This window comes from Oryctolagus cuniculus, chromosome 13, assembly GCF_051225735.1.
Source record: "Oryctolagus cuniculus isolate XC-2025 breed Fujian yellow rabbit chromosome 13, ASM5122573v1, whole genome shotgun sequence".
NCBI lineage: Eukaryota > Metazoa > Chordata > Mammalia > Lagomorpha > Leporidae > Oryctolagus > Oryctolagus cuniculus.
In genome coordinates, this window is record NC_142879.1 from 108,126,751 (window position 1) to 108,153,513 (window position 26,763).

Below are 26,763 nucleotides of genomic sequence, written 5' to 3' on the forward strand. Positions count from 1 at the left end.
TAGTGGACTTGGATTTCCACAAAAAGCAAGCATTACTACATTATTCAGGAGACAAAATGGCTTAAGGTCAAGGAAACTGAGATAGAAAAGGAACTGATTCTGTAGGTTTCTTTTTTTCTTAACAAGATGGCCAAAATATTGAAATGAATCCTGATTAAAAACTCTACTACTTTCCTTGGAGTCATTAAAAAGTGAAAGAAACTGATCATATGAACGCAGGTGTTGGAATAGTCAACTCGTTGACAGCTGTGAAGTTGGCACAAGAAAAAGTAAAATTAAGAAACTGAAGAAGTTTGCATGTGATTTTTTGGCTCAGTATTCCAATTTATATCATTCTTTGCTTGAATGGTCTATACATGAGTGCTGTTATGCGTTGGAAGAGTGGGAGATGGGGAATAAAGCCAGTGAACTTGGTCATGTTCAAATTGGATTTTTAATCATACCTATAAACCCTGCAGTTCAGCTTACATTTATTTTTTAAAAAAGAATTTATAGTATATAGTTCAAAAATGAAATTGTGTGAAAGGTCTGAAAAAACAATATTTTCTCTCACCCTCTTAATTAAAGAACATATTTTTAGAAGTAATTACTCTAAAATATTTCTATAATAATCAGCTTTTGTGATTATCTTCAAATTATAAAAAATCTGTGTTCACTGATGCTCATATACCCCTGTTCTAATCAAAAATAATTTTGTTTACTTAGACTCCAAATTTCTCCTGTATTTCTACTCCTACATCTTGACCACTAATTTTATTTCATTTAATGTGTGATTTTGTGATTACCTACACATTTAAATTGTATCCACGGACATGCTATCATATCCTTTGACTTGCTGTCTTTTAAAGTGAGAATATTGGCCGGCGCCATGGTTCACTTGGCTAATCCTCTGCCTGTGGCACCGGCACCCCGGGTTCTAGTCCCGGTTGGGGCACCAGATTCTGTCCCGGTTGCTCCTCTACCAGTCCAGCTCTCTGCTGTGGCCCGGGAGTGCAGTGGAGGATGGCCCAAGTGCTTGGGCCCTGCACCCGCATGGGAGACCAGGAGAAGCACCTAGCTCCTGGTTTTGGATCGGTGCAGCACTGGCCATGGTGGCCATTTGGGGTGTGAACCAACGGAAGGAAGACCTTTCTCTCTGTCTCTCTCTCTCACTGTCTAACTCTGCCTGTCAAAAACAATAATAAATAAAATGAGAATATTAGCTACGAGTGCTCTCTCAAAAACTGTTCAACTTATGCTTCCAACATTCTGTCATACTTTGCTAACTAAAATTAAGTTCTTCATCTTTAAAAAAGATTTAAGAAAGTTGAGAGCTGATGAGCAGTGTTTATATAGTTATGTAACAAGGACAGGAGAATGTTGTTCACCAAGGAGCCAAGAAGTGAACTAATTCTTTTTAATTCTCTTCAGTTCTGCTATTACAACTCATTTGTTTCATATACAAAAACTGATGTTTCTATTTTCAGAGAAAGCTATTTTATCTTTTATTCTTTTTTTTAATTTTTTTAAATTTTTTATTTTTAACAGGCAGAGTGGACAGTGAGAGAGAGAGACAGCGAGAAAGGTCTTCCTTTTGCCATTGGTTCACTCTCCATTGCGCTGATCCGATGGTAGGAGCCAGGTGCTTCTCCTGGTCTCCCATGTGGGTGCAGGGCCCAAGGACCTGGGCCATCCTCCACTGCACTCCCTGGCCACAGCAGAGAGCTGGCCTGGAAGAGGGGCAACTGGGACATAATCCGGCGCCCCAACCGGGACTAGAACCCGGTGTGCTGGCGCCGTAGGCAGAGGATTAGCCTAGTGAGCCACGGCGCCGGCCTCTTTTATTCTTTTCTGTTAATTGTTTCTAATAAGCTACATTCTGATTTGTTTTACAACTAGATCATATCTTTGTTGAACATAGTTTTATCTTTAATGGGATTTTTATTGCTTCCTTTTATTGATATATAGCATCTATGTCACATTTGTTTTTAATGTCTCTAAGTTCTCACCAAGCACAACCTTTCTTTGTATTAGATGCCTCTCTTGTGTGGAAAACAGTTTTCTTGGAAGCTTCCAGTTGGAATTTTAAAATATTAATTTGTAAGCCTCCTGCACAGCTAAGAATTTTTTTTTTTTTTTGTAATTGGACAACTCTTGGGCAGCATTTCTTGTATCCAATATCCTTTTTGCTTTCTTGGTTTCCACTGTTGTTTTGCTGGAATACAAATGCAGTGCTTTCCTTGTAGAGGAAGCTTGCAAGTTAAAACTGATGGGGGCCGGCGCTGTAGCGCAGCGGGTTAACACCCTGGCCTGAAGTGCTGGCACCCAATATGGGCACCGGTTCGAGACCCGGCTGCTCCACTTCCCATCCAGCTCTTTGCTGTGGCCTGGGAAAGCAGTAGAGGATGGCCCAAGTCCTGGGACCCCTGCTCCCACATGGTTCACTCCCCTAAAGGCAGCAATAGCTGGGGCTGGGCCAGACTGAAGGCAGGAGCCAGGGACTCCATCTGGGTCTCCCACATAACAGATCGTGGTAACAGAGTCCTTCAGACTTGAACCTGTGAGTTTCTTTCTTTTTTTTTTTTTTTTTTTTAGATTTATTTATTTATTTGAAAGTCAGAGTTAACTGAGAGAGGAGAGGTGGTTCACTCCCCAGTTGGCTGCAATGGCCAGAGTTGCGCTGATCCGAAGCCAGGAGCCAGGAGCTTCTTCTAGGTTTCCCACGTGGGTGCAGGGGTCCAAGGACTTGGGCCATCTTCTACTGCCTTCCCAGGCCACAGCAGAGAGCTGGATTGAAGTGGAGCAGCCGGATCTTGAACTGGCGCCCATATGGGATACCGGCGCTCCAGGCCAGGGCGTTAACCCAATGTGCCACAGCACTGGCCCAAACCCGGGAGTTTCGATGTGGGATCCAGGCATCCTAAGTCATGTCCAAATTGCAGCTCCAAATGCCTGCGCCAGCTTATAGCTTTTGATTCATTTATTGTCACTTTAATAGTGTGTCAGGAGAGGTAAGAAGGCAGGCATGCTGAGTCAGACACCTTGAGCCGTGGTTTTGGGGAGTTTGCTGACACATGGCTTTCGTTTTTCTGGTTAACCTGCCTTCCATGCATCTGAGAGCGTGGTAGAGGCCCAAGCACTTGGGACGTCTTCCGCTGCTTTTCCCATGCCATTAGCAAGGAGCAGGATCAGAAGTGGAGCAGCTGGGACTCAAACTGGTATCCCAGGTGGCAGCTTTACCCGCCATGCCATAACACCAGCCCCAGAACTTTGGGCTTTCACACGCCATGTTGAACCCTAGTTTCTGTAGAGATCAGCCCTCTGAGTTCCTCCTCCCATCATGCCCTGGGAGTCTCACTGAGCAGGTGGTCTTGCCTCTCCTGCTGTAGACTTTGCGTCTTAGATGTGGTCTCGCCATCTCTATCCTTCCATCTACATCCCATCTTCTCCACAGATCCCTTTTTTCTCATCTTGCGTGCTGTTATGGGCTTATAATTTCTTTTTTCGAGGTGGTGGGGGTAGGGAGAGAGAGAAGATAAATATCAGTCTTCTATCCTCTGGTTCACTCCCCAGATGGCTGCAAGTGCCAGGCTAGAACCAGGAGTCTAGCACTCCATCAGGGTCTCCCATATGGATGCAGGGGCCCAAGCACTTAGGTCATCATCTGTTGCCTTCCAGGCACAGTAGCCGGAAGGTGGATTTGAAGCAGGGTAGCAGGGACTAGAACTGGCACTGGATGTGGGACACTGGCATTGCAGGTGGCTCAACATGCCACACCACAGTGCCTGACCCCTTATGGCATTACATCGTTTTAAGGGGGAGGGAGGAAGAGGGGAGAAGAAAGAGAAGGGGGAGGGAAGAGAGGGGGAGAAGGGAGAGGGAGGGGAGGGGGTGAAGGAAGAGAGAGGGGGAGGGAAGGGGGAGGGAAGAGAGGGGGAGAAGGGAGAGAGGGGGAGGGAAGAGAGGGGGAGAAGGGAGAGGGAGGGGAGGGGGTGAAGGAAGAGAGAGGGGGAGCAAAGAGAGAAGGGGGCAAAGAGAGGAGAGAGGGAAGAGAGAGGGGGGAGAGAGAGGGCAAACAAGTTTCCATCCACTTGTCATCCCCAAAATATCCACGCCAGCCAGGGATGGGCCAGGCCAATGCTGGGAGCCAGGAACTCAGTTTAGGTCTCCCATGCAGATGGCAGGGACCGCAGTACCTAAGCCATCATCCGCCCCTCCCAGGGACACATTAGCGAGAGCTGGAATCTGTAGCAAGGCCCTCCTCCAGACTTGAACCCGGGAGTTTCGACGTGGGATGCAGGAATCCGAAATTATGTCCAAACTGCGGCTCCAAATGCCTGCTTACAGCTTTTGATTAATTTCTTGTCCCTTTAATAGTATCTCAGAAGAGGAAAGAAGACAAGCTCGCTGAGTCAGCCACTTGAGCCCTGGTTTCTGGGGGTTGTTTGCTGACACGTGGCTTTTGTCCTCTGATGTGCTTGGGTTCCGGGTTAAGCTGCCTTCCAGGCATCTGAGAGCGCCAGTGCCATCCCCTCTTCAGAGCCCCCATCACTCACCCACTTGTGCTCTGCTTGTCCTTCTTTGAGCCTGCTTCAGCCTTAGCTTAGACAGTCCAAGCCAGGCAACGCTAGGAAAGGTGGCACTGTAGGTGAGTGCCCATGGACGTGGCGCAGGCCCCCTGTGGCCTGCAGGGACGTCAGCTCCCAGCTGCAGAGCCCTCTAGAGCCCCTCTACCCCCACTCCAAAGCAGCAGCCGGGGTGTTGGGTTTCCAGACAGCTGCAGTTATGCGCGCAGGCCGTAGTCTGGAGTGGGAGTCCTAATTGCTCCTGGCAGTGTGCTTGACAGTGGGGGAGACATCATCAGTGGGGTTTTGCTGTGCTCAGGTCGGCTTGCAAGACACTTGTCCCTCATCCCGTTTTAACCACGCACCCCGAAGCGAGTGAGAAGGCCTGGTGGAAAAAGGTAGTCGGATGGCCTTGCCCTCCCTGGCTGCTTCTGAAAGTCACATGTGTTCAACACGCTGATGAACGCCATAAATAAGGAAGCAGACACACATGCCACACAGGCCTGCACCTCTGTCCACCCACCACGACCTTGTTCTCATGAAAGGAGCGTGGCAAAGCAGAGAAGTGTGTGGCTGGGGGGAGGCCCGGCAATCTGGAAATTGCATTATGTGGGGTCCCCACGGGGGAGCACTTGGCTGCCGGCAGCTCTGGCCCTGGGTTTGCACACACCATCAATCTGGGGTTGGCAGGCACCACTCGGTCTCCGTCGCCTCATGCTGCGAGCAGACACAGTGCAACTATTTGTCTCACGTTGCAGGGGCCGAGCCGTGGGAGGAAGGGGAGAAGGGAGGCAGGGGTGTGGTGGGGGCAGGGAGAAAAGATACCCTCCCGATCGGCCCTTACAGCTCCATCGCGCTGTCAGCGGCCTCGGAGTCAGCGGTGACGTGGGCCTCTGGCTGCACAGCACGTCCGTGTCCAGAGCTGACTCAAACCTTGGGTGTCCAGAAAGGAGGGAGGACTTGGAAAACAGGCCCGGGGGGCTGCTTTGCAAGTGAGAACAGGAGCTAAGCCCTGGGGGTGCGATTTACACCTTTTCTACAGAACAGGAAACTGAGGCAGGCAGAGGTCAGTGCAGCCAAGAAATTCCTTCTCGGAGGCATTATCAGGCTCGTAAAGTATGTTCGGCATGCTGTTGGGACAACGTACATGTTTTACTAATATTATTTTTTTTAGCTTTCTGAGGCCTGCTTGACATTCTGCAGGAAAGAGTAGGGGGATGATCTTTCCGTAAGAGACGCGCATTTCCCAGACTCTGTGGCATCAAGGACTCTAAAAGTGCTTACTGCTGCTTTCCCCAGAATGGCGTTCTGAGAGCTTGTGGTTTTTTCAGCACTGCTGCCACGCCACGGTGGCGGCCCCAGAGCCAGCCCGATTCCTGGGTCCTCAGCGCACGAGACCCTCTGCTTCCGTAGGTTTCACCTTTGCCCTCAGCCGCAGGCACAAATGTTTCCTCTCTAAGGCCGGAGACCCGAGTCTTGCTGGACCACTGCATGGAATTTTTTGACAGCCATAACGAAGTGAGTGTAGATTAGAAGAGCAAGGACATTGATAATCGATGCTAGATACTTCTAATAAGGAAGAACAAAGATTTCTCTGCTCATTACTTTCCTCTATCCAAACTAGAGCGTTTTATCACGAGGACTATTTTTTGTGAAAATAAGCACATAAAAACAAGTATGTTCCTGAAAAAAATGGTTGTCTGCTATAGGAGGATGTTCAAATATTTTTTTTTACAGGCAGAGTGGACAGGGAGAGAGAGAGAGACAGAGAGAAAGGTCTTCCTTTACTGTTGGTTCACCCTCCAATGGCCACTGCGGCCGGCGCATCGCACTGATCCGATGGCAGGAGCCAGGTGCTTCTCCTGGTCTCCCATGGGGTGCAGGGCCCAAGCACTTGGGCCATCCTCCACTGCACTCCCTGGCCACAACAGAGAGCTGGCCTGGAAGAGGGGCAACCGGGACAGAATCCGGCGCCCCGACCAGGACTAGAACCCAGGGTGCCGGCGCTGCAAGGCGGAGGATTAGCCTAGTGAGCCACGGCGCCGGCCCAAATATGTTCTTTAAAAAAATTTATTTTTAATTGAGAGGCAGAATTAGAGAGAGATCTTGATTCTCTGGTTCACTTCCCAAATGGCTGCAATAGGGCTGGACCACATTGAATGCAGAAGACTGGAACTCCATCTGGGTCTCCCAGGTGGGTGGCAGGGACCCATACACTTGGGACACCTTCCGTTGCTTTCCCAGGTGCATTAGCAAGGAGCTGGATGGGAGCAGCAGGGACTTGAACTAGCGCTATTTTAGCAAGGTCATTGTGTAGGGTGGCAGCGTCACAGGCGGTGGCTTAACCCACCGTGCCACAATGCCTCTCACCCCCTTCCCCCTTTTTTTAGCTAAAGCTCTGGAGTTTGTGATTTCTGGACACAGCCTGGTGTTTTCTTCCATCCTCAAGTCACCTGTGATGCACGCTCAGGTACTCTCACTATTCCGTGAGCTCAGCCTCCACCTTCCATGCTACAGACTCATTTTGCATTGATAGACTTGGGAGACCGTTCATTGCTAGCGGAAAACAGCTTTATGGTTGGTTGGCGTCAGGCCGTGGTAGTGAGTATCTCCTGAGGTTAGGAGGACTGCAGCGCCTGACTTAAACGTATAAAACATGTTGGACTCCCCGAGCTCGGTGACTCTGGTTTCCAGAACATTACAGAAGGTTTATTGTATTTTCAAGCTTGGCAGTGCTTAGCGCACAGGAGCTTTCAAACTGGCAGTGCGTCTGGAGCAAATGAGTCTGCAAGAATAACACAGAGAAGGAAATGCTTCACTGCTTTTGAGGCTCCGTTTGTTCCAAGAAAAAGAGCAAAGCTGTTGAGACAGAGTGGAAACAGCGTTTGTGTTAGAGCAACTGCAGGAATCCTGTCTTTCACATATGTGTTAAATGGGAACGAAAAAATTAATGCAACTCTTAAAGGAACAAAGGTCACTTAATCAGTAAGTCTATTTGACTTCTTTAATGAGAAATTTTAACAGCCATTTTTATAGTTTTTTTTTTTTTTAACAGGCAGAGTGGACAGTGAGAGAGAGAGGGACAGAGGGAAAGGTCTTCCTTTTCCATTGGTTCACCCTCCAATGGCCAGCGCGCTGCCGCCGGCACACCGCGCTGATCTGAAGGCAGGAGCCAGGTGCTTCTCCTGGTCTCCCATGGGGTGCAGGGCCCAAGCACTTGGGCCATCCTCCACTGCACTCCCTGGCCACAGCAGAGAGCTGGCCTGGAAGAGGGGCAACCGGGACAGAATCCGGCGCCCCGACCGGGACTAGAACCCGGGGTGCCGGCGCCGCTAGGCGGAGGATTAGCCCATTGAGCCGTGGCACCGGCCCATTTTTATAGTTCTTTCCACTGAAATGATTACAGTCTGAGTGTTAGGCCTGAATCAGTGGAGGACAATAAAAACGTGACTTCATTCTTTATAACCAGAAGATCAAGGACACTGGCAGTTCAAGAATGATGAAGATATTTACCTCTTCCCGATAACATTGTTGTGATTGGGGCAGAGGGTTACGTCACCACTCGGGACACACTGCATCCTATGTTAGAGCACCAGTGCAAGTCCCAGCTACTCGGCTTCCCATCCAGCTTCCTGCTAATGCACCTGGTAAGGCAGTGGATGGTGGCCCATGCACATTGTTCTCTGCTGCCCACGTGGAAGACCAGGGTGGAGTGCCTAACTCCTAGCTTCTGCCTGGACCAGCTCCATGTTGTGGCTATTTGGAGCTTAAACCAGGGGATGGAAGATCTTTCTCTGTCTCTGTTTTTCTCTCCTTCTTGCTTTGCCTTTCAAATAAATAAAACATATTAAATAAAATTATTGAGATTTAATGCTATAACTAGTACTCAAACAGTATTTTTCACTTTATGTTTCTGTGTGGGAGCAAACTGTTGAAATCTTTACTTAATGTATGCTAAACTGATCTTCTGTATATAAAGAGAAATGAAAATGAATCTTGATGTGAATGGAAGGGGAGAGGGAGTGGGAAAGGGGAGGGTTGCGGGTGGGAGGGAAGTTATGGGGGGGAAGCCATTGTAATCCATAAGCTGTACTTTGGAAATTTATATTCATTAAATAAAAGTTAAAAACAAACAAACAAACAAAAGATTTATTTTTATTTATTTGAAAGAGTTATAGAGAGAGGTAGAGCCAGAGAGAGAGAAAGGTCTTCCTTCCACTGATTTACTCCTCAGATGACCACAATGGCCAGAGTTGAGCTGATCTGAAGCCAGGAGCCAGGAGCCAGGAGCCAGGAGCTTCTTCCAGGTCTCCCATGCAGTACAAGGGCCCAACCACTTGGGCCATCTTCTACTGCTTTCCCAGGCCATAACAGAGAGCTGGGTTGGTAGAGGAGCTGCCAAGACTTGAACCAGTGCCCATATGGGATGCCAGCACTGCAGGCCAGGGCTTTAACCCACTGCACCACAGCACTGGTCCTGTTAATTAAAATTATTATAGTTGCTGTAATTCAGTATCCCCCAACTTTTCAAAATCTGAGCCTCTGTTAATATTTTGTCTTACTGAATTAATTTTTAAATCTTTTTTAGTCTTGAACTAAAATTCTTTAGTGCAAAAAAGAATATTGAAGAATTACTCTCTACCACATCATACTTGTTGAGCCTTATACAAAGTAAACTCATAGATCGTGGCTAGATATTTCCTTTTTTGTTTTGTTGTTGATTGAGAATGGAAGAGATAAGTATAAAATAAAAATAATAGATTCTAGCTCTGCAAAGTCTACTGTTGGGAATATGTAATTATTACCAAAGTCAATGCCAAGGGCTTCTATCATAGGTAATTCAGTGTGCTTGATTCTAATCAAATATAGGATCTTTTGGGCCAGTGTTGGGTGCAGAAATTTAAGCCATCACCTGCAATGCCAGCATCCCATATGGGCAATGGTTTGATTCGTGGCTGCTCCACTTCTGATCCAGCTCCCAGCTCACTGAGCCTGGGAAGTCAGCAGTGATGGCCCGCGTCCTTAGGCCCCTGCATCCACGTCGGAGACCTGGATGGAATTCCAGGCTCCTGGCTTTGGCAGGGCCTAGCCCCTGCTGTTGCCAACATTTGGGGAGTGAAGTAGTGGGTGGAAGATCTCTTTCTCTCTTTCTCTCTCTCTATGACTTTCAAATAAATAAATCTTAAAAAAATAAATTTATTTAAGAGGCAGAATTACAGAGAGAAGGAGACAGAGAGAAAGATTGATCTCCCTTCTGCTGGTTCATTCCCCAAATGGCTGCAATGGCCAGGGATGGGCCAGTCCAAAGCCAGGAGCCAGGAGCTTCATCTGAGTCTCCTATGTGGGTGTCTCCTACACCCAAGGACTTGGGCCATCCTTTGCTGCTTTCCCAGGCACATTAGCAGGGAGCTAGATCAGAAGTGGAGCAGCTGGGACTTGAACCAGTGCCCATGGTGAATGCTGGTGCTTCAGATGGTGGCTTAACCCACTGTGCCACAGCACTACCACTAAATTTTATACACACACTCACACACACATACACACACACATATAAATCTTTAAAGATCTGGTCCCTGCAGATTGTGTTTTCTTTGGAAATAACACTGAAGTTGGGTTTGTTACATTACAGCCCACCATGACTAATAATGTGTGAATTCCTCACGTACTTCTGCTACCAAGAGCTAATGTGTAGACAGACAATAATTATTTACTTTATTATATATTGGGAGCTCTTGCAGATCACTAGATTCTAGAATTAACTCCAAAGAGCACACTCTTTATCCAAAAGTTCAGTTTATGATCAGAGGGATACAGTTTAATAGTTTGTATCACGGCTGGTGCCGCGGCTCACTAGGCTAATCCTCCACCTAGCAGCGCTGGCACACCAGGTTCTAGTCCCGGTCGGGGCGCTGGATTCTGTCCCGGTTGCCTCTCTTCCAGGCCAGCTCTCTGCTGTGGCCCGGGAGTGCAGTGGAGGATGGCCCAAGTGCTTGGGCCCTGCACCCCATGGGAGACCAGGAGAAGCACCTGGCTCCTGCCATCAGATCAGCACGGTGCGCAGGCTGCAATGCGCAGGCCGCGGTGGCCATTGGAGGGTGAACCAACGGCCAAGGAAGACCTTTCTCTCTGTCTCTCTCTCACTGTCCACTCTGCCTGTCAAAAAAAAAAAATAGTTTGTATCACAAACCGGTCTTTATGTTAGAGGAAGAAAAGCAAAAAAAAAAAAAAAATCATGTTTACTGCAACTGTAAATGTTTGGTTGGGATTGATGTGTGAAGGTTAATGGTTAGAGTTAGTGGGGAAAGTTTTGTGTATTTCTAAATGAAATAATTGATTTTTAAGAGAATTACTTGTTCTTTTTACTATTAGCATGACGATGCCCCTCCCATCCACAGTTTTCTTCTCTGGCTCATTGATGAGCTTGGCACAGGGAAGATCAATCAGAATTCTCAGCCTGCTTCCTAGGCACGTGTCAGCTCCGCTCCTCAGAAGTACCTGACTTAATTTGACAGGATTGGTTTCTCTCTTTGGAGGAGCTAGAAAATAAATCTGAACTCTTTGCTGAGCTGCATTTGATATCTTTCATTTGAAAACAGAACGTTCAGTAGCAAAGCCCTTGAACTTGACACTGGATATTAAGAGAACAGTGATTGTAAGCGACATGGATAAGAGGTCTTCTGATGTATTCAAGGACTTGACTTGCTTTGAGAGCCTTGTTTTGAAGCCTGTGGAACACGGAATCTCAGTGGTGATATTCCGTGGGCATGTTTATACCCCATAGTTGTACCAGGTTGCTGTGTAGAGTGTGAAGTGAAGACAGACGGTATTCCTGTGGGGTGAGGGTTGTGTTAGCCCAGCAGTGCTTCTCAGATTCTGCATCTCCCAGGGAATCCATCTTGGAGAAGTGTGCCTACAACTGCATCCTCATAAAGTCAAGCAATCATATGGGGATAGTTAGCACTTTTTCTTCTACATTGTTGGCTCAGTAGAGGAAGGACAGTAGGCAGCAATGACAAGGGAGTAGTTTATGTCAAGTTTCAGTTCTAAGGCCGCCATCCCCAGGCCTTGGGGTCCCCCAGTCATGAGACTCTAGGTCCTTTTGAATGACCTTGGAAGGTGAAAATTAGCAGTTTAGTCTAAGACCGGTCTCGATGTCCAAACAGTTCAACTTTGAGGAGTTGAAATCAGGAAGGAACATGTGTGGTTCACTCCTTCCTTCCTTCCTTTACTCACTCATGTGCTCCTACTTTCGTCTGTTCGGCTCAGTTATTGAGTATGTAAATGTTCCGTGTCACATGATGTGATAGGCCCTGGAGACAGATATGTGAGTTACAGGTAGCTTTAAGGTGAGTGAATTTTGGTGAGGGGCACAACATAAATAAAGCATCTTAGAGGGAAAAGTAAAATGATAGAAATAAAATGCAGTAGGTAAGGTATTTTTGGGGTTGGCATTGTGGTGCAGCGGGTTAAGCCCCTGCCTGCGACACCATATCGGATAGCAGCACTGGTTCAAGTCCTGGCTGCTCCATTTCCAGTCCAGCTCCCTGCTAAGGTGTCTGGGAAAGCAGTAGAAGATGGCCTAAGTACTTGGGCCCTGCCACCCACGTGGGAGACCCAGATGGAATTCCAGGCTGCTAGATTCAACCTGGCCAGCCCTGGCTTTTGGAACCATTTGGACAGTGAACCAGTGGATGGAAGAGCCCCCCTCCACTGTCCCCACCCGTAGCCCCACCCCCAGGTAACGCTTTTAAATAAATAGATATTTTAAATAATAAAAAGATATTTTACCTAGCCTGTTTACTTTGACTAGGAGGTTGCTTTTTTTTTTTTTTTAATTTATTTGAGAGGCAGAGTTAGAGAGAGAGAGAGAAAGAGAGAGGTCCTCCATCTGCTGGTTCACTTGAAATGGCCACAATGGCTGAAGCTGGGCCTATCTGAAGCCAGGAGCCAGGAGCATCTTCTGGGTCTCCCAAATGAGCACAGGGGCCCTAGTACTTGGACTATCCTCCACTGCTTTTCCCTTTCTAGCAGGAAGCTGGTTTGGAAGTAGGGCAGCCAGGTCTCAAAAGCAGCGCCCGTATGGGTAGCCAGCGCCACAGGCAGAGGCTTCACCTACTACGCCACAGCACCTGCCCCCAGGAGGCTGCTTTTGACAGTAGTAATATTTGGTGTGATTTTTGAGGAACAGGATTTTATGATTGGGAGGACATTTTAGGTAAAGGGAGAAGGATGTAGGGCAGGCTGATTATCCCGATGAGTTATTCTAAGAAATACAAAGAGTGAATTCTACGGAATGCAATCTTTGGTTGACTCTAAAGCAGTGTCTGAAAAGATTTAGGATAACCCAAATGAAGCCTGAGTATGCCAAGATAAAGGGTGATGGGTTTTCTCCTTCATGAGGGAAAGACTTAATTTGAAAGGTTTTTAGACCAGGGAGGGAGTGTTACATAGGTGAAGCATAGTGCATGTTTGATGGAGTTATTACATGTGTTATTACATGACACTATAATGTGCCATGCGTGACATTACGCATTTTTCAAAACCTCATGACACAGATATTAACTGTGGTGTATGTAAAGTAAGAAAATTAGTTGGAAGCTCACTGGCATCCAGGAGGGAATGTAGAATATAACAAACAATTGAATTGTTAGAAATACATGAAACCGCCGGCGCCGCGGCTCACTAGGCTAATCCTCTGCCTAGCGGCGCCGGCACACTGGGTTCTAGTCCCGGTCGGGGCGCCGGATTCTGTCCCGGTTGCCCCTCTTCCAGGCCAGCCCTCTGCTGTGGCCAGGGAGTGCAGTGGAGGATGGCCCAGGTGCTTGGGCCCTGCACCCCATGGGAGACCAGGAAAAGCACCTGGCTCCTGGCTCCTGGCTCCTGCCATCGGATCAGCGCGGTGCGCCGGCCGCAGCGCGCCGGCCGTGGCGGCCATTGGAGGGTGAACCAACGGCAAAGGAAGACCTTTCTCTCTGTCTCTCTCTCTCACTGTCCACTCTGCCTGTCAAAAAAAAAATAAATAAAAAAAAAAGAAATACATGAAACAGTTTGAAAACAGTGAAGTACCTGTGAAAGTGAGTGTTCTAGACACTCAAGGCATGAAGAACTGCACATAAAAGCTGTACTTCAGGTGGTAAAGCTGGTTCTGGTTGCAGTACAGGTGAATAATTCTGATGTTGTATGCTGCAGTTGACCAGTTAAATAAACAGCAGGTTGATGGTGGGAGCCGGGTGTCTGATGTCTCCATGTTGAGTGAAAGACTGCAGGGGAGAAGGCTAGAATGATTCGTGGTTAACAGATTGGACAAATGCTAGAACTACAGACAAATACATAATGACGTTTTTAAAGATTTATATATTTATTTTGAAATCAGAATTATATATAGAGAGAAGGAGAGGCAGAGAGAAAGAAGTCTTCCATCCACTGGTTCTCTCCCCAGTTGGCCACAATGGCTGGAGCTGCGCTGATCTAAAGCCAGGAGCCAGGAGCTTCCTCCAGGTCCCCCACGTGGGTGCAGGAGCCCAAGGAATTAGGTCATCTTCTACTGCCTTCCCAAGCCACAGCAGCGAGCTGTACCAGAAGTGGAGCAGCTGTGACCCAAACCGGCACTCACATGGGATGCCGATACTGCAGGCAGTAGCTTTACCCACTATGCCACAGTGCCGGCTTCTGATTACATCTTGACCTTTGGAGAAAGTCTTACCAAACCTGGAACACTGTTATGCAACATAATAAATCCTTACATTTGCTCTGACTTGAATTAGATTTTCTAATTTGTTGTAACACAAAATTTTCTTAGAATTTGTGATATTAAGCACATCATTTATTGTTTATTTATTTATTTATTTTATTTGACAGGTAGAGTTATAGACAGTGAGGGAGAGAGACAGAGAGAAAGGTCTTCCTTTTGTTGGTTCACTCCGCAAATGGCCTCTATGGCTGGTACTGCGCCGATCCGAAGCCAAGAGCCAGGTACTTCTCCTGGTCTCCCATGTGGATGCAGGAGCCAAAGCACTTGGGCCATCCTCCACTGCACTCATGGGCCACAGCAGGGAGCTGGACTGGAAGAGGAGCAACCGGGACTAGAACCCGGTGCCCATATGGGATGCCGGCGCCACAGGCAGAGGATTAACCAAGTGAGCCACAGCGCTGGCCCCAATAAATAAATCTTTTAAAAAGGAAACATGATAAGATGCAGAAGAGCTTGCCTCTCTCTTTCCATTCTTTACTATGTGAGGAAACAAACTGGGAAGCTCCCTCCAGACCAGACCTTCCGACACCCGAATCTTGGTCTTGCCATCTCAGAACTTTGAGAAGTGAATGTCTGTTTAACCCTCCACGTCTGTGGTCTGTTAGCGTTCCAGCCCAAATAGACCAAGACAATGCCTGATTTCGGAAATGGGACAGAAAATGAGGATGACCCTGGAGTATACTGATGCCAGAAAGGGGGGAATGTTAAAACAAAAACAAAAAATCCTACCCTCTCCCCATCCCCAAAATAAAGCCATAATGAAGGTCGCCTGATAAAGGGACAGAAAAGCCAAATCAAAGTTTCTGATGGGCAAAGCTGGAACTTTTTTTTTTTCACACTCGAAGCATATGGAAGATCCTGTGATAAATAGCTTGAAACTATGAGAAGGCCCAGAATTTTCCATCAATGCTTACCTCCCAACATCTGCACAGAGGTTGACTGGCCCAGGACCCACTATGCCTCACTTCATCTAAGAAAGGACTTCCTTACTGACCCTGCACACAACAGCTCAGAACAAAAGCTTAGGTTCGTCTGTTTCTTTTGAGCCTCCCTATACGTCATATGTGGAAAAACATGTCAGATGAATGACATTTGAGATTCCTTTTGGATATATAGAAAATGCAGATAAATATTATGTGACAAAATAGCAAATATTTTATTCCATAGGACATGTGGTTCTTTACAAATGGAATATAGAAATCTATGGAGATGACCTCATGTCTTACCTGAAATGAAAGGAAGCAGATAAATGGAAAACTTGTGTTTTTTTTTTCAACCATATTTCACCTCCTTTTGTATGCTATAAGTATTTTGGTTCCATGATACTTTTCAAAACAGGAAAATATATATATCTTGCATGCTTGTCAAACATAACTGTCAATTAAATATCAAAGGAGGATTTGAAACATTTACTATCTTTTTAAATTTTTTTTTCACTCACAGGATTTTCAAAAACTAAAACAAAAACAAACACCAAATAAATGAAAAGTCCACACAGATAAGAGTCTACACGCAGGGTACACACAGCTGAAAGCCAAAGACACTTTCAGGGAATTTTGATGGAGCCATAGACAAAACATTTGAATCATGTGGGTGAGGAAAGTCCAGCCCAGGGACGGTAGAAGGCTGCAAAATCATTTGGTCTGGTTCTGCCAACATTGTATGGCCTGCAAATGATGTGATAAATATCCAAATGGCCTTTGGCAGAAGAAAGGATCTCCAGCAAGGCATGGGAAGGGAATGTGTGTTTTTTCTCTTCTTTAGTCTCTTATTTTCCTGAAAGGAAGGGCTGGGGGTAGAACTCGGGCACTCCATTACGGGATACAGGTGTTTGAAGCCAGTCACCTGCCTCCAATTCAGGTGTTTGAAGCCAGTCACCTGCCTCCAATTAACCTTGCTTAAATCAGATTCTAACCTTTACCAAGATCTAAAGCACTCAAACCAATAATTTTATGCTACGTTTTGCATGGGTTTTAAGTTTAAAAAGCTGTTTTTAAACTGAAAAGCTTTATCACTGTACCTGACTACGGAGTTGGTTGATGAGGCAACGTGTTCAAATGGAATTAATTTTCGTATTCAGAAAGTATGAGGAGGGAGTGAGAGGATCTCACACGTGCATGCAGTACATTCAGTCAGCTCTGACACCGTCTCCATGTCTGCATGTTCGATAAATAGATCCATTTTTTATGAATCTCACTAGGTATTTTCTTCTTCATTTTCACCTAGATCTTCAAGGTTTAACAGATTTTGTGCTAAGCTGCCTTTTAATTGATTATCAGTGTCAACACTGTGATAGTTTAGAAAGGATAATGTATTTTGAATGTTTTGTTTTTCCAGACTTCTCATACATATGCACTAGGAGACGTGTTCTGTTTGCGATAAGGAAATATGTGAATTGGCACACTTGGCCTAAATACTGGGGATTCTGCAAACACAGTTGACATAAAAATGTAGTGGAACACAGGCAATACAAGAAAGGGTGTACTTTGGGCCACTCAAAGCCAACGATAATTAGATGGGAAGATACATTGTCCACTGAGAGATGACCACTGCCACCCACTAGATTATCCTGGTTGAACCAATCGTATGTCATCATGACAATGATGTCATTTCTTGTAGACAATAAATGAATTTCAGTGAAAAAAAGCCAACTAGGAGAAATTATCCTGTTGAGGCGCCTGGGTTTTACTCTTCATTTATCATTGTTCAGCTTTTTTTTTTTTTTTTAAGAGAATATTTCAATGACAGAAAGTGGCAGTATTTTGGGAACCAGACATTACTGTGGTCCATTATAACCATTATGATTGTGGAATACTTATCCCTCACCCCACCCTATTGTAGTCTGTGCTGCCTTCCCCCTTGCTGCAGCAACTGTGCTAACTTAGCCAGGCCTCCTTCTGTCAAGTTCAGCGTCCACTTTCCACGGTGGCGTCATCACAGCACCCACTCGAGACACTGCCCATGGATGTGGGTTCTTTTTTTTTTTTTTGACAGGCAGAGTGGACAGTGAGAGAGAGAGACAGAGAGAAAGGTCTTCCTTTGCTGTTGGTTCACCCTCCAGTGGCCGCTGCGGCTGGCGCACCGCGCTGATCCGAAGCCAGGAGCCAGGTACTTCTCCTGGTCTCCCATGGGGTGCAGGGCCCAAACACTTGGGCCATCCTCCACTGCACTCCCGGGCCACAGCAGAGAGCTGGCCTGGAAGAGGGGCAACCGGGACAGAATCCAGCGCCGTGACCGGGACTAGAACCCGGTGTGCCGGCTGAGCCGCGGCGCCGGCCAGATGTGGGTTCTGAAATTGGTGTGCACGTTTACGTTTCTGTGCCACCCCTTGCTAACTGTGTGACTTTGGCAAAGTTACTTGGATTCCACAAACCTCAGTTACTTTGTTGGTAATATGGATATAGTAGTGCCTTTGAGGTTAAAAAAATATTAAACAACATGCAGCATAAAAGGGCTTTATATCAAATATGAAGTGGATGCTTAATGTGCTTACCAGGACACTCCTCTGTGCCCCTCCTCATGCCTTCCTCTTCCCTCCTCTTCACCCTTCAGTAGCTCTTGTTCATTCCCAGGCTCCTTTTTTTTGGTCCTTCTGTGATTTCTTGTAAGACAAAATGGCACAGTCCGTCTGCTTCCTGATTACTTGCAAGTGTAAGGTTCCTGAGTCCCACAACTTGCTCATTCAGTTTTTTTTTTTTTTTAATTTTTTGACAGGCAGAGTGGACAGTGAGAGAGAGACAGAGAGAAAGGTCTTCCTTAACTGTTGGTTCACCCTCCAATGGCCGCCGTGGCCGGCGCACTGCGCTGATCTGATGGCAGGAGCCAGGTGCTTCTCCTGGTCTCCCGTGGGGTGCAGGGTCCAAGCACTTGGGCCATCCTCCACTGCACTCCCGGGCCACAGCAGAGAGCTGGCCTGGAAGAGGGGCAACCGGGACAGAATCCTGCGCCCCGACCGGGACTAGAACCTGGTGTGCCGGCACCGCTAGGCGGAGGATTAGCCTAGTGAGCCGCGGTGCCGGCTGCTCATTCAGTTTTAAAGGTGTGTTTGTTGCTTTTTCAAATACACGCACAGTATCTTCTTGATTTCTGTGACTGTGTGTGAAGCACTTTGTGCAGGCCTGGCCGTCTGAACATGCTAATGTGACACTCCCTGAATAAACAGGCCCACCAGGCTCCCTCCTTCGCTGTGGTTTTCTCTCTAGCTTTTGTTTTTACTTCTGTTTCTTTGTCAGAGTAAAGTTTTTGGGAAGGAGAGCTATTTCTGGGCTAATATTTTATTTCCGATATAATTCAGGACTGGAATAGGGGCCTTCGTAAATATAGGGCACCATATGCAAAAGCTTGTTAACCCTCAAAGTTGTGCTGATGCTTAGTGATGTAACTTGAGACTTAAGATGGAAGGTTAACGTTAAGAAATGTAAAGTATGAATCAAATGAGCTTGAAGAAAGCAGTGAAAGCCAGATGATAAGTGAATCTGAACCATGAACGCTGTGAAAGTGAAAATTAGACTTCCTTCAAATAAACAGTGATTGTAGGGGTGATGGAAAGAGGACCAACAATGCCAATAAAAAAGGAAGAAAGAAAGGAGCGAATCAGGAGAAATAGCCGTGTTACTTTCTCCACCGGAATACACAAATGGTTAACAGTTCAACTTTTCTCTTTATTTTAAAATGTCCACAGAGAAATATAATAAAATGGCAAATGATTTATGGGCATTTTTACGTCTTTGGCCAGAAAGTTCAATGAAGCAGAAGAGTAGCTCACACCGAAACGCGGGCATTCCCTTCCCTGACTATTTGTCTGAATTCCGGCTTTCACGCCTCCATCCATCACCGTCTCAGCACACGCGCTTGCCAGTGTTCCTGGTACGCCACCTGAGGGACGCTGCGTCCTGACACCCCTGCCGTGATAATCTGCGGCAAGAAAGGGAAGGCTGTAACTTCCTGCCAATGAACTTAAAAATAAACTGAAAATGACGACTTGGTCTTGGGTTTTCAGTCTTGGTGCCAGCTTTCAGCACCAAAGCCAATCTCTAAACCTCTGAAAATTGGGGTCAGTGGAAGGACAAGAAACCAGAATGCTCACTCAGTTTCAATCCACCCCAGTGAAAGCTGCACACACAGAGATGGAAAAGCTCTTATTTGCCTATCGTCTTTCCTCAGAAAACATTTCTTCAATTAGTCATGCAAAGCATGGTCTGAGAATGGCTAACACTTTTGTTCTGCTTTAAAACCACAGAGTCTTTGAATCTTATTTAATAGCATTTAAAAGCATAGCAGGCTCCTTTAGGTATATTTAGATAATCAAATATTATTTAATTGTCATGTAAAAACTGAGATGTAGTTTGTAAAAAAAGTTAAGCAGAGGAGATTGCAAACTATTTTTTTTAAAAAAGGATTTATCTGTTCATCTGAAAGGCAGAGTTACAAAGAGTGGGGAAAGAGGTCTTTCATCACTGGTACGCTCCCCAAGTGGCAGCAACAGCCGAGGCCAGACCGGACTGAACCCAGCAGCCAGGAACTCCCTCTGGGACTCCCATGTGGGTGTCAGGGACCCAAGCGCTTGCGTCATTTTCCATTGCCTTCCTAGGCTCATGAGCAGGCAGCTGACTCACAAGTGGAGCAGCCAGGAGTTGTGCTGGCGCTCATGGGGGACGCGGCGTCACACGCAGGAGCTCACCCTGATGTGCCACAACGGCAGCCCCACTCACTTTTTTATTTTTATTTTATTTATTTATTTATTTATTTATTTATTTTTTGACAGGCAGAGTGGACAGTGAGAGAGAGAGACAGAGAGAAAGGTCTTCCTTTGCCGTTGGTTCACCCTCCAATGGCAGCTGTGGCTGGTGCACCACGCTGATCCGAAGCCAGGAGCCAGGTACTTCTCCTGGTCTCCCATGGGGTGCAGGGCCCAAGCACCTGGGCCATCCTCCACTGCACTCCCGGGCCACAGCAGAGAGCTGGCCTGGAAGAGGGGCAACCGGGACAGAATCCGGCGCCCCGACTGGGACTAGAACCCGGTGTGCCAGCACCGCAGGTGGAGGATTAGCCTAGTGAGCTGTGGCGCCAGCCAAATTAATAGGATATTAATATTCCATATTTAATGATTAGAATCCCTTCCCTACTAAATGACCTTGCTAAAATAGCAATTCAGAAAGCATGTTAGAAATCCAGTGAATGAAGACAGAATGGAAAGTGTTCTCTTTTCTCAAGAGAAATGCTTTATACCAGATAATCATCAAGTGAAGAATCACCTACTGTTTCCCCACAGTCTGTATTCTGCTTCAAGCAAAGAAAATACTGATTATTCATGACAAAAATATTGTAACGGTCCCTGTTGATGAATTCAAAATTGAAAGCCTTCTTTCCTGACTTGTTGGAACGTTTGTTATGGATAATACCTTGCCAACAACTAGTCAGTATTTGAAAACTTACTACAGCGGGGGCAGGCTCTTGGCGCCATGGTTGAGACACATCTTGGGAAGGCCACATCCCGTGTGGGAGTGCTGGGGTTCAAGTACTTGCTGTGCGGCTTGATTGAGCTTCCTGCTGATGTGCGCTCTGGCTGAAGCAGTTGGGTCCTGGCCACCCACTGATGAGACCCAAATTGGGCTCCAGGATCCTAGTTCCAACATGGTCCAGCCCTGCCTTTTGTGGGCGTTTGGTAAGTGAACCTGTGGATGAAAGCTTTCTCTCTCTCTCTCTCTCTCTCTCTCTCTCTGCATTTCCAATAAAATGGAAACAATTTTAAAAAATTCAGAACTTATTACAACTAATGACGTAGTATTAATCCACACAGACATTTCCAAAACCAAAGGCTCTGTTAGATTTAGTTCAAATGCTAGAAAGTTATTTACAAAGAGAAAACCAGACATTGTTACTAAAACTCCAGGTTGTGTATCTGTTGGCATGTAAAGTTCAGTGTTATTGAGTGGGTATTGATTTTGCAAGTTTTATTTCATTTATTCAGGATTAGAGATAGTTGGTTATGATTCTTAGGCATGGGGATGCTTACGCATTTAAGCCTAACTCATAGACTGTTTTAGTTTTGTGAGGTTGTATGGAAGACAACAAAACAGCACTGAACTTAAGAGGTTTGTTGTGGGAAGTCCTTTAAGGGAACGGGTACTAGCTCTTTACGGTGTCTAAAAAGGGGTTTCAAGAACAACATTTCCACAAAACTTAAGGACTCTGTATTTTCAAAGAAATTATAACAGATCTGTCTCCACCCCAAATTCTGCATTGGTTGGAAGGCAAAATTCTTGCTCATGTAATTCTAGTAAATACTTATCTAAATGCTATAAATCAATGTTCAATTTTCCTTGAACTTACTGTTTTGTAAAAGAAAATAATTATTCACTGGCATCACAGAAAGAGAGCTTTCAGGCAGAAACATGTAAACGGGATATCGTTTTCCTTGGCAAGAGGAGATGACCTGCAATAACGGAACACACTTTCCCCCCTTCAACATGTCCTGTGACCCAGAGTCTCCTTATTCACCACAATTTGGCATTAAGTAATTTTTGAAGGAAAATTCAAAATACTCAGATTCAAGACAGAATAATGAATATGTTGACGTAAAGTGAATGTATGCTGTGGGGAAACAGAATTGGAGTGCATCCATTTCATTCATCTGTTCTTCTCTGGCATCTGTAATTTCTCCAGGATTGTCTTGTCTTAGATTTCAAGCTACTTCTGTGTATCCATTGAAATGTTACATCATTATCATCAGTAACAGGAAGCTTCAAGGATGCTGGAATTGATCCTCGTCAGTATCCTTCGCTTCACCCTGGTCTTCATAACAATGAAGGTTGTCTTTAGGGAACCTCTTTTCAGGATGAATTCCAGGAGTTAATAATCTAAAATGAAGTGTTCTGTATGCACTTGTTAAATGCAAGTGAAATTTTTTCTGCTCTTCTCCATCCTTTTAGTATATTTACTTCTGCCCACTTCCTCCAAGACCTATAACGGGGCTAGTTAGAAGGGTCAGAAACCTTTCAATGTTTTTGAGTGTGTAAAATACACAATTTCACAATGCTTGATTTATGGAGATAATTTAATTTCTTCTAAAATTATCTTACTGTTTTGGCATAGTGGTTAAGTTGTTGCTTGAGACACGTGCGTATTGTGTCAGTGTCTGGTTCAAGTCTCGGCTCCGCCACTTCCAATCCAGTTTCCTGGGAGGCAACGGTGATGGTTCAAGCAGTTGAATCCCTTTCACCCACATAGGAGGCTTGGATTGGGCTCTGGGGTTCTGGCTTCATCGTGGATGGAAGATCTCTGTCTGTCCATTTTTAGGTCTCTGTCTTTCTTCCTTTCCAATAAAATGAAAATAAATAAAAATTAAACAATTAAATTACTCTCTTGAATGCCAGCTTTAGTCCAGATCTGGGAGTTTGGCTTGCAGACTCCTTAGCTATACTATGTATGAGAGTTCCTGAAAAGTCTTGGTATAAAATTATACTTATTAAAAGAAGGTTATAACTTTGCAATGAATATGAGTGTTTAAGGTGATCTATTTGAAAAATCTGAAATTTGAGTTTAACCAAGCGCTCTCACGGTCAATAAGAAAAAAACGTATACTTCAAGGTGACTTGTTCCAAACAGCTGTCTACCCACCTTCACTAAGGTTGTTTTGGATATGTATCACGCACAGGCACCAGAATTAACCCCTGGAGTCAGACTCAAGTGACATGGCTGGCTGGATAGGTGTCACTATATTTATACAGGAACACAGGACCAGCAGCTCTAAATGTGGACAAATTCATTCACTTTCCGCAGCCAGTTGACGTCCTGTCAACCAAGTACACACCTAAGCAGAAAAAGAGTAACTTTGCAGATTCTCCATAGAATATCCCAAATACAGTGTCCTGTGATGCTTTTTCAATAACTTCCCTTTAATTATTTTATTATATAAACAGAACATCTGTGAACGTGTCTTAGTATCAGTTGAAACCCATGAAAGAAAGTGGATAACACTTTGCGTGTTTCAACTGAGATCACTTAACTCAGGGAGCTGTTCCATAGGTGAGAGAAAAACGGGAGGGCAAACATTGCATTGTGAAGCAACCCAGACGTGAGGACTGGGAGGACTCAGCTAAGAAGCTGGTCTTCTGCTAGCAGGGCTGTCTCTTGTGGCGTAGAGCTAGACCACGGCGTGAGATGTTTTCAGGGACCTGGAACAGGGGGCTCTGATAGACCCTGCTAGAAAACATCGCCAATGCCAAGAGAAAGTCTGCGTAATGCCTGCAGTTCCTCTTCTCTCCAGCGTTTCCTTGGCTCCCAGGGCCTCTTGTCCCTTTGCTGACTGTGCATCTGGACCGTTGCATCCCACTCTTAGCCTCTGGAGCATCACCTAGTATTTAGAGTACACTGAATTATGAATCAGATACGTTTTTCTTATTGACCGTGAGAGTGTATGCTTAAACTCAAATTTCAGATTTTTCAAATAGATCACCTTAAACACTCATATTCATTGCAAAGTTACAACCTTCTTTTAATAAGTATAATTTTATACCAAGACATTTCAGGAACTCTCATACATATAGACATAAAGAAGAAATTAGTCTACATGGTAGAAAGTCCCCATTCTAAGATTTGGCTTGAAGTTTAGCAAAGATGTTAACTTCTACTGAATTCTGTCTGTGAATGAAGAATACCATACCCAGCAACATTGTATAAGGGTCCATCAACAAATGTACAGATAATGGAATCAAATTTTATTTTGGTGCAAAATTTTTTTGAAATTCATGCATACAAATAGTTTCCATGAACTTTTAAAAGAATTCATAGTTTTCCCATAATATGCATTTTTCATGAACTTTTTAAGGATCCTGCAAATGCATGGATTTCAAATTTTTTACACCAAAATAAAATTTATCTTCTGATTGCATTGCCCGTGACTCTGACGTACTCCCATATTGTCTATTTCATATTTCTATAAACACACATAGATAGATAGACAGATAGATATTGCAAATGAATAAATGTATTTTTAGGTTAATTCTCATAAATGAATCACACCCATGTGAAGCATCATAGCTAAGACCAAAAATAGAACCTCATCATACTCTAAGAACTGCCTTGGCTTCACATGACCTGCTAAATTTCTTTTAAATTTGAGATTTAGGCCTTCAATTTCCACTATTAAATCTCTGTGATCTTGCTTGTAATTGCACTAATTCACAAATTCTTGTAGTTCCATTTTCCCACAGACTTTCTAAGATACTCATGTAGAGTAGGGTTAGTAGTTGTGTTTTACAACTGAACAGAAGCGGGATGAGTCTCAGCACCACCACTTAGGAGTCTTGATGATAGAGTGACTGTACCTCCCACCCTACTACTTCAATTCCCTTGTCTGTTATCTGCCTCAGAGATTTTTAAGGAATAAGTGAATACATCTTGAGGTACAATATATGTAAGATTCCAAGTATGCCTGGCACATGACAGTAAATTAGACAATTATTACTAGTATTTTAGTAGTGGAAATAATTACTTTTGACCCAGTATTTTAATCACTCTGTTTATATTTTATAATGACATTCTCAGTATGCAAAGTGAAGCAAAATATCAAGGAATTAGATAAAATCTCTTGCAAACATGAAAATAAATGTCAAATAGTAAAGCATTTACTAGTTTACATTTATCTCCTTGAAAATATTCTCCATTTATCTCTTTTTACTATGCCAAATTAAGCATTGGGAAAAGTTGGCGAAAATGAGTTAGGAAACTAAACAGCATATCAAAGAACTGTGGAACGGTGAATCCCTGGTTTCTTTTTTCCTCCAGGTCAACCCCGTGTTAACCAACCTAACCTACAAGATGCTGTGTCCACGTGCCAAGTCCTTTGAACTTACCCTTCTCCTGAGGTTCCTCCCACATCCAGATCGCTGGCGCCTGGCCCCAGTTCTCAAAGCACATTGGTCCTTCTTCACACAGCCACATGAGAGGGCTCAGTGGAATCTCTCCCCACCCTAGTTCCTAGGTGCCACTAACGATGAGGAAAAAACAGAAATACATATCTACACATCTCCAGTAGTGCTTTGTTACTTGTTATAGAAAATGGATTTTCCCAATCGAGTCAAAAAGATACATCACTACATATTGTTGTGTCTATTTTCCAAAAACTGGAGGAATTTATCTGAGCCTTGTGGGGCATCTGAAATCAATTAGTTTAATCATAGACTTTATGTCTTGTTCTCCAAAAGTCATTTATTTAAATACCTGTGCAGTAGAACATCCTTTGGGAGGGGGCCTAGGATGCAGTTTCATTGTGCCAGCTCGTTATCCATGGAAAACCTCCCACTATGGAAACTGCCTTCCCAGAGACTGTCAGAGTCCTTCCGGCCCTCACAGTCCCAGCTGTCCCCTTCTTCTTCCTCATCAGCATTTTACAATAGTGACCATTCTCCTAACACTTTTCCCCAGTGGTGACTCCTAAGTGTTTAATGTTCTATCTTGCTGTCTTTAGACTATCTCAACTTTATTTTCTCCTTCAGTGTCTGCTTATTCCCATTAGCTATGAGCATATCCAAAGATCATGCTAGTGAGAATGAAAGGAGCCAAGAGCCACCATAAAAAAATGGGGCTCCTGAGACAAACCGTTCCAGAGACGGCCTTGGGAAATGGGGAGTAAACCGGTTCACAGAGAAAGCAGTCAGCTACTAACCAGAGATACACAGAACACCTGCCTTGTAGATAAGCCCCTTCCCTACGCTTGCTCAAGGTTAACAAAGAAAGCTGCAAGGCACGTAGCAACCTATTCCTCTCTCCTAGAGACCCCCTCCCCTAATGTATCCCTTTGACCTAGTACTTTTCCACTGACATTACCACTTTTAGACTGCCATACAAGGCCCGCTACTGAAAATTATCCAATGAACTTACGCCAGCTTATAATATGTTAATTTTGTGGTTTTGCCCTTTAAAAGCTGTGTGAGATAGCTGCTCGGGGCTCCTCTCACTTGCTTGCTGCTTGCAGCAGTAGGGGGCCCATTTGCGCAAATGAAATAAAATTACCTCCTGCTCTATTGCATCGTCTGGTCTGGAGTCTGTGTTTCTGGGGTCGTCACAAGAGGACACCGCTTTTGGGGTCCTACAAGAAAGAAAAGTCAAAATTTGTTTTTAGAAACAGCATCTTAAATGCATAATCAGAACAAGACGTGTGATTCTTATCACTGATTAGGACATACTGAGTCATCATGTGCAAGCACCTCTGTGTTAGAGCTTTAGACATATTATTCCACACCTTAAATGTCCACAGCAATGTAGACTCGAGATCACTGTGCTATGTTGAGAGAAGAAAACAATAAAGATTTGAAACTTTAGACAACGTGGCCACCCCTTTGCGTGGCAGAAACTGAACTGAGCTGATCTACTCCTGTATTTTCCCCCTTGAAGCACATTTCTAGCGAGTCATTCTCTGAACCAGAAAGAGCGACACCTGACATGCAGGCCACATAACTTACCTCT

General features: G+C 45.0%; 1 long non-coding RNA gene across 1 annotated transcript in view; it reads left to right on the forward strand.

The window, feature by feature from the left end:
• Positions 1 to 26,389, forward strand: part of LOC149122850 (uncharacterized) — a 140,070-nt gene extending 113,681 nt beyond the window's left edge. The window contains exon 3 of the long non-coding RNA XR_016219913.1: positions 25,084 to 26,389. This is a non-coding gene — a long non-coding RNA (uncharacterized LOC149122850). The remainder of the gene's footprint in view (positions 1 to 25,083) is intronic.
• The last annotated feature ends 374 nt before the right edge of the window (positions 26,390 to 26,763 follow it).